The following is an 8,278-nucleotide window of genomic DNA, read 5'->3' as shown; positions in this document are numbered from 1 at the left end:
ACTCTGATTTGCCTGTCTCGCTGTCACCTCAGGTCTTCAATAATCTGGCCATATTTAAAGGTGCCCCTACACAGAGCTAGCTCTCTGTAAGGTGCTGGAAAGTCAAGGCTGCCAAAGGGAGGAAACATGCTGCCCCCAAATTTAACAACACCTCCCTTGGGTGCTTACTGGACATTGTGGAGTGAAGTCCTGCCGTGAAGTCCTTTATCCCCACTCTGAGTGAAGATCAATAAGCAAGGTCACCAATACAGCATGGGAGACGGTGGCAGTGGTTGTCAGTGCCAACATCCTGCAAAAGAGGACAGCCACCCAATGCTGAAAGAGGATCAATGATCTCCTCCATTACGCCAGGGTAAGTCAATCTTCTCATCACTCTCAAAGCACACACTCACACATCCATCACATATCCACAGGGACCTCACTCACTGCCAGTTCAAAGGGCATCACCATTCACTATCTCACATACACATTTACCTGCCCTCGAAACATGTCCTCATCCCATCCATGGCACCACTCACCACACACCAGGCATACTTCTCATCTGGCCTGACAGGTGTCCAGCTTGTACTCTCTCCATCTCTATTTATGCAGGACAAGTTGGCACACAACAAAAGGGAGAGGTCGCAGGCTGGTGGAGGAATGCCTCACATCAAGGTCCTCACAGACTTTGAAAATAGAGTCATCCAGCTGGCTGGCGACTATCTGGACCATTCCTGTGCTGACGGTGAGGTCAGCGCTGCACAATCAAGTAAGGATCCAGCAGTGCAACATCCATCAGGCAACCACGCTGTGAATGAATGCCCCTGTTCTGCAGTCCCCCTGCCATGCACTAATTAGCTCCTTGTTTTTGCAGGCACATCTGGGAACCAGCTGAGGGGGTCCACGGCCCAGACCCTCAACTCAAGCCTAAAGACACCTTGGGAAGAAGAATCAGAAGGCATCCGTATTGAAGATCCATCACAGTGCTCAACCACACCCTCCACCAGTGCAGAGACACACACCTCAGTGGGACCTAGTTCTAGAGTACCCTCAGGGTCACAATCTGGTGAGCTCATCTCACTGTCTGACCCGCAGCGGGCAGCAGCAGGGACTTCCCAGGTTTCCAACACTCAGAGGATTACTGGAGGCCAGGAGTTTGCTCAGTCCGAGTCAGATGAGGAGGTTCTGGATTCGGTCATACCTCAGTTGTTGGAGCGGCAAAGACAAGGTTGGGAACATTAGGGGGGGATGTCCGTTGCACTCCTCAGATTGCAAGGGATGATGGAGGAGTCCGTCACCTTCACTCTGAGGTGACAGCACCAGTATGCAAATGCACTGAGGTCAACATTGGTAGGATGGCGGCCACCATGGAAACCTTGGTCCAGGACATTGCTCCTGCACTGCCATACTGGCTGAACTCCATCACTGATGCCATAGAAGGCCTCCAAAAGTGGCAATGAGAGAAGGGTATGGGGAAGCTTGATCTCACTCCAGCTTCCCCTTCTCTTCAAGGAGTCAGCCAGGGGCCCTTGGGCACTCATAGGGAGGAGGATCAGCAGGTGCACACCCCGGGACTGTCCACCCAGGTGACTTCAGAAGTGTCCGGCCCATCTAAACCCCCTTTTCCTTTGAGCCCAACAGCTGCAGCTCCACAAGCCAAGGAGGGTGTCACTGCTACAAAGCAGGACCCCAACAGCAGGCCTGGGCCCTCCCGGTCTCGGCCCTCCACCTCTAGATGTCAGGAAGCATCAAGACCATAAGACCATAAGACATAGCAGCAGAAATTAGGCCAATCAGCCTATCGAGTCTGCTCCGCCATTCAATCATGGCTGATAAGTTTCTCAACCCCATTCTCCCAGCTTCTTCCTTAACCTTTGATCTCCTTACCAATCAAGAACCTATCTATCTCAGTCTTAAATACACTCAATAACCTGGCCTCCACAGCCTTCTGTGCCAATGAATTCCATAGATTCACCACTCTCTGGCTAAAGAAGTTTCTCCTCATCTCTGTTCTAAAACGTCTTCCCTTTACTCTGAGGCTGTGCCCTTGGGTCTTAGTCTCTCCTACTAATGGAAACATCTTCCCCACGTCCGCTCTACCCAGGCCTTTTAGTATTCTGTAAGTTTCAATCAAATCCCCCCTCATCCTTCTAAACTCCATCGAGTATAGACCCAGAGTCCTTAAACGTTCCTCATATGTTAAGCCTTTCATTCCTGGGATCGTTCTCGTGAACCTCCTCTGGACCCTCTCCAGGGCCAGAACATCCTTCCAGAGATACGGGGCCCAAAATTGCTCACAATATTCTAAATGTGGTCTGACCAGAGCCTTATAAAGCCTCAGCAGCACATCCCTGCTTTTATATTCTAGTCCTCTCAAAATAAATGCCAACATTGCATTTGCCTTCCTAACTACCGACTCAACCTGCAAGTTAACCTTAAGAGAATCCTGGACTAGGGCTCCCAAGTCGCTTTGCACTCCAGATTTCTGAATTCTCTCCCCATTTAGAAAATAGTCCATGCCTCTATTCTTCCTACCAAAGTGCATGACCTCATAGTTCTCCACGTTGTATTCCATCTGCCACTTTTTTGCCCATTCTCCTAACCTGTCCAAATCCTTCTGCAGCCTCCCTGCCTCCTCAATACTACCTGTCCCTCCTAGCGATAGGGATAGGAAAGTTTAGAAGATGTAGTTGCAAAGCCTGAGCATGGGTGTTAATCACTTTTTCTTAATGTTCACTATTGTAAATAAATGCCCAAGAATGTCTCCTTGCCTGTGGCTCCTTGTTATGATGAGCAGTGTTCATGTCATTCAGATGTGAAACCTTGGTTTCTGCACAAGATAAAGGCAGGTTTCTCATTCTAGGGCCTCTTCCCTGTGCAGTGTGTAACCTTCAGACTAAAGTGATCGTCTGGCTTCACATTCACTGGACACTTTGGTGATACCTACACCTCAATGCTGCTTATCATTGCAGTCAGAATGTTGTGGGCAGGTATCACAGAGTTCCATCATTCTCTCTGTGTTCTCTCAGTACCTTTGAAGTAGGGCTGGCCCCCCATCTCTTCAGCGTATGTGACCAGTGATGCTGTGCTCCTTAAGGGGTCAGATGCTGAAGGCTGACGAAGGATCAGGTGCATCTAAAGTTTCACCACTGCGTCTCCGTGATATGGCCTGAACGCAGAGTGCAAGTGAGTTGCCCTCAGTAAGACAGGAGTCAAACATTCATAGAGGCAATGTGCAGATCTATGGAGTATCCTGATTGCATGTCTTCATCATCCACCTAGAATTGAGCGACTATTAGGGCCTCTGCTGCATCTCCGCGACATGAGCCTGAGCACTGAGTGTATTTGTGCTGCCATCAGTCACACAGGTGTCAAATGTTCACAGGTGCAAGGTGAGGATGTTAGGAATGTCCTTACTGCATCTTGTCATCATCCTCTGTGAATCCATGAGGGCCTCCCAAGTGCGCCTGTCTCATCTGGCCTGTTCACTGGTCTTATCACCGGCATCTTCATCTTTGTGGACCTCATCACCATCATCCCCTTCGATGTCCTCCTCATTGGAGGAAATGTGCAGCTCCTTCATCTCTTCCTCAGCCTGGTCCTCCCTGCTTTGCAGTGCCAGGTTGTGGAGCGCGCAACAAGCAACAATGATGCACGACACCCTCTGGGGACTGTATTGCAGTGTCCACTGGATCTGCCGAGGCACTGGAACCTCATTTTCAAAATGCCTATCAATTGCTCCACCGAAGCCCGGGTCGCGGCATGAGCCTCATTATTCCATTTCTCTGTTGTAGTCTGAGGCCGCCGCATGGGCATAATCAGCCATGTCCTCTGTGGGTAGCTCTTGTGCCTGAGGAGCCAACCCTGCAGTGTCTCTGGACCCTGGAAGTTGTCAGGGATCCAAGACCTGCTAAGGATGTAGGAGTTATGGATGCTCCCTGGAAATCTTGCACAGATGCGCAGGATGTATTTGTGGTGGTTGCAGATCAACTGAACTTTCAGCGACTGGAAGCCCTTGTTGACATAGTTGACTGCTTGTTGGCATGGAGATCTAAGCACCATGTGAGTGCAATGGAAAATCAGAGATCTGCGCAAATCCCAATGCTCTTGCTTCTTAGCTCTCCTGATCCCGGACAAAGTGCACAAAGTTCTGTGCATGGAGGCTTGCAAGATCCTGCACAGGTCACCTGTGGAGCCCTGGACAGAGCCACTGGTGTAAAATTTGAGTGCTGCTGTCACTTTCATGGCCACTGGCAGTGGATGCCCTCCATGTCTCTGTGGCGCCAAACCCTACAGCATGTGGCATATGTGACTGACCAATTCCCTATTTATGCACAAGTCTTCAGTGATACTGACTCTCATTCAGCTGCAGGAATGACATGCACCATCTATCGACCCTGGGACTAGCAAGGTGCCTACGAGCAACAGTTCGCTGTGGATCTTCAGCTGCATGCGCAGCTGACCCAATCATCCTTCTTCTTGAGGGAGGTGCTCCTCCTTTTGTCAAGCCAAGGCCCTCTGCTGCTCTCTTCTTCATCTTCTCTGGTTTCCGTAAGCCATGATGCATATCACCAAACCACCAGGTTCCACAATCCTGATGGACTCCTCCTGCAGGATCAAAGAGAGAGATGAGTGGGTTAGTAGGGTATATGAAGAACATCTCTTGGTTAAGTCTGAAGGTCCTTTCATGTATGCAGGTGTGTGCTGGCCACGACTTAGATGGCGAGTGTGTTGTGGGCTCATTGGCTGTCCAAAACCCAACCCACCTTTGCCCCACTCCAAATGGCCAATTGGCAGCAGCTTCGGCCATTGGACTGCATGCTGTGTTCTCAGCTCAGGCGCAGGCATTCTCCTAACCCACACTGCAAGGCTGTGCTGTTATCTTGAAGCATGAGGGAAAAGACATTGCAAGGGGCTGTGAGCGTCTCCACCAGTAACTGCACCATGGCCACCTTTTGCAAGGGGATTTTACAACTCACCCAGTCGGCCAATTATTCTGCTGCCCCCTAAAATGCACATTAATTTGCAGTCTGCGTCCGAGGGGTAAGTGGAGCATTTGGTGGCACTTTCATGCTGTCGTGTTGCTTGAGTGGGCAAAAGAACTTCAGAGGCCTGACTCCAAGCCTGTCAATGGAGCTGCAGCTGAATGATCTCAGCTGTGGAAGAATGCTCACTTTTGACAGGCTTTTCCAAGTGTGTGGCCTCTTCCCTCACTCCTCACCCCCCAAACCCCAGCATGTACTTGAGTACTTCCTTCAGTCTGTGCTGCCTTGCCCCCCACCCCCAACTGTGAAATGTTTCCGTTGGCCTCCCTGTGAACAAGCTCCCTGTCATAGCTCTGAGTACAGCACCTTTGGGCAGGCTCAGGTCGGCCATTCTGATGCCATGCTCAGTCCATCTCAGCTGATGTGAGATTATTACAGCCTCTATACTTGGCCCACCTGTGTCTTGGAAGATGCTCATGTTTTTCTTTTTGTCCTCTCATTTAATTCACCAGATCCTTCTAAGACAGTGTTGATGATGTTGTTCTAGGGCCTTAACATGGTGCCTATAAGTTGTCCAGGTTTCAGCACTGTACACAATTGTAGGGAGAACCACTGCCCAAAACACTTCAAGTTTAGTGTCAAGGCTTGATGTCATGATTCTTGAAAACCCGAGAACATGCTGCAATAGGCTGATCAGCACACTGGATTCAATGATATACCTCTTCATCATGTCAGCTTTCAGGATAGACAGATTCAAAGATATGGGAAGTGAGGGACATTTCTCAATATTTCACCATGAGTCTCAGTTGAAGTGATTGGATTTGATACATTTGGTGTGAGTTGATAGAGGACTTTGGCCTTCATGGTATTCAGAGCAAGTCCCATAGTCCCATAGGCTTTGGTGAATACATCAACTATCTTTTGTAGTTCTTCTTCAGAGTAAACACTGATGCGTGCATCGTCAGCATTCTATAGTCCTATTACAGGAGTGGTTGATGGCTTGGTTGTGACCTTCAGCCGTTTGATGTTGAAGAGTTTGCCATTGCTGCAATAAGTTAATACCACACCTGAGGGGAGCCTGTCAGTACTAAGCTGCCACATTGCTGTAAGAAAGATTAAGGATACTGTTGGTGCAATGACACACCGCTATTAAACACACTGGGTTGAATCTTGCCTATGTCGGGCTGGCTGGGCGGGAGTGAGCACAGAGCCGATTGCCGCCCGCTGCGCACCGCCATTTTGTGCGGGCGGGTCAATTAAGCCTCGCCTAGTGTAATACGTAGCCAGTGGCACTACCTGTGCGGGTGGGGGGGAGGAGGGAGTGTTGGGGCCTGTGCTCTTTTGCGCATGCGCAGGAAAAAGCGCAGCAATCTCCCTGAGGCAGCTTCGTGTCACATGAGCTGGGACATGTTTGTGCACTTTTCAAAATTTATTTAATTATTTTATTAAACCTTCAGGAAACCTCATCCCACCCGTGGATGAGGTTTTCTGAAAAATGCAAAGGCTGCTTGGGCTCTTCGCCTGCCTGCCAACCTTAAGGTTGGACTGGTAGCACTGTTAACAACATCAATTACTTTTTTAATGACCTTAATAGGCCTCCGACGTGCGCACACTGAACGCAATATTGAAATGACGTGATGACGTCGGGATGCACGCCCGACATCATCAGGTGTCATTTTACGCGTTGGCGTGTTGGGACCGCCCCCATACGTCGACGGTAATATTCTGGCCACTGTCTATTGTGACTGTGAAAGGTGCTGTGGTGGAGCTATTGCAGAGTATTGTTATTTGCATATTGTCATGTAGGAGACAGATGATGATTGTAAACTCAGCTGGACATCTATGTTATTGTAGCTCCTTCCATTCAATTCACTGAGTCAAAAGCTTTTATGAGATTATGCAGTTTGGAAGCCACACTGGAACTCTGGAGGAACCTCCTCTGTGATTGGTGAGAAGTGATTAAGGAGTAACCTAGCTAGGATTTTGTCAGGGTTGGGAGCAATGCTATTCCCCTGTAGTTACTAGAGTTTGATTATCCCCCTTTCTTGAAGATTAGGATCATCATGACATCTCTAAGTTCATTTGGAATTGCTTCATAAATAGGGCAAGTATTTGAGAGATCAGTATGTCTCCTTCATATTTCAGTACTTCTGTGGGGCTACTGTCAGCACCAAAATCATTGTTGGTTTTCATCTGGCTGGCAGCAGTTGGATCATTCGCCAAGCATTGGATCATTGTCTAGTTTACTTCTGATCGTATGTTGTGGGAGGTTTTCTAGCAGTTGCATGTCCACCATGGTGTTCTGATTGAATAGTTCTACAAAGTGCTCTTTCCAGCAGGTGTTGAGACTGCCTGTGTCCTTGAGGAAAGTCTCATTATCTTTGGATCTTACTGGTGTTGGTTCATGTGTTGAGGGTCCATAGACCTCTTTTTTGCCTTGAAAAAGATACACGTGTCATGCATGACAGTGAGAAGGTGAATTTCCTCAGCTTTCTCTGTCCATCATTTGTTCTTCAAATTGAGGGTTCTTCTTTGAACTTCAGCTTTGGTTGGCTGTTGGATGGGCTTCTTTTCTGTGGCATTTGGATCCTGTTCTCAGACTTGGAATACTGACCTCAAGGTTATGGAGGGTAGAATACAGGAGATCAGCCAGGGCTGAATTGGAATAGTCAAGTCTAGAGGTAACAAAGGAATGAATGTTTCAGCAGCAGATGACCTGAGACGGGGGCGAAGTTGGGCAATGTTTTAGAGGTGGAAATAGGCCATCTTAGTGATGACACAATATGTTGTTGGAAGTTCATCTCGGGGTAAAATATGACACCAAGGTTGAAAACTTGTCTTGGATTGTTATCAGAGAAAGCGATGGAGTCAGTAACTAGGGAATGGTGTTTGGAGTGCAGACTGAAAACAATGGTTTCAGTCTCCCCGCTATTTAATTGGAGGAAGTTTTTGCTCATCCAGTACCTGTCAGATAAGCAGTCTGATAATTTAGCAACAGTGGAGGAGCTGAGAGAGCGGCAGTAGTGAGGTAGAGCTGGGTGCCATCAGTATATACATGAAAACTAACGGTGTCACTTCAGATGATGTCACTGAGGGACAGTTATGTAGGTGAGAAATAGGAGGGGCCAAGGATAGATATCAGGGAGGACAGGAGTCTTAGACTGTAACACCCCCAAAAGTTAAATAACATGCAAGCACTGGCAAGACTCACACACAAATAATGATTAATTTGATAAGGTACCAGAAGGGTGTAGTGCCAAGGTAGAAAGAGGCAGTGCCTATTAGGATAAAAAGGGGAGAAACGAAAAAGGAGG

The sequence above is a fragment of the Carcharodon carcharias genome, chromosome 2 (genome assembly GCF_017639515.1).
Source record: "Carcharodon carcharias isolate sCarCar2 chromosome 2, sCarCar2.pri, whole genome shotgun sequence".
Classification (NCBI taxonomy): Eukaryota; Metazoa; Chordata; class Chondrichthyes; order Lamniformes; family Lamnidae; genus Carcharodon; species Carcharodon carcharias.
This window is presented reverse-complemented; position numbering follows the sequence as displayed.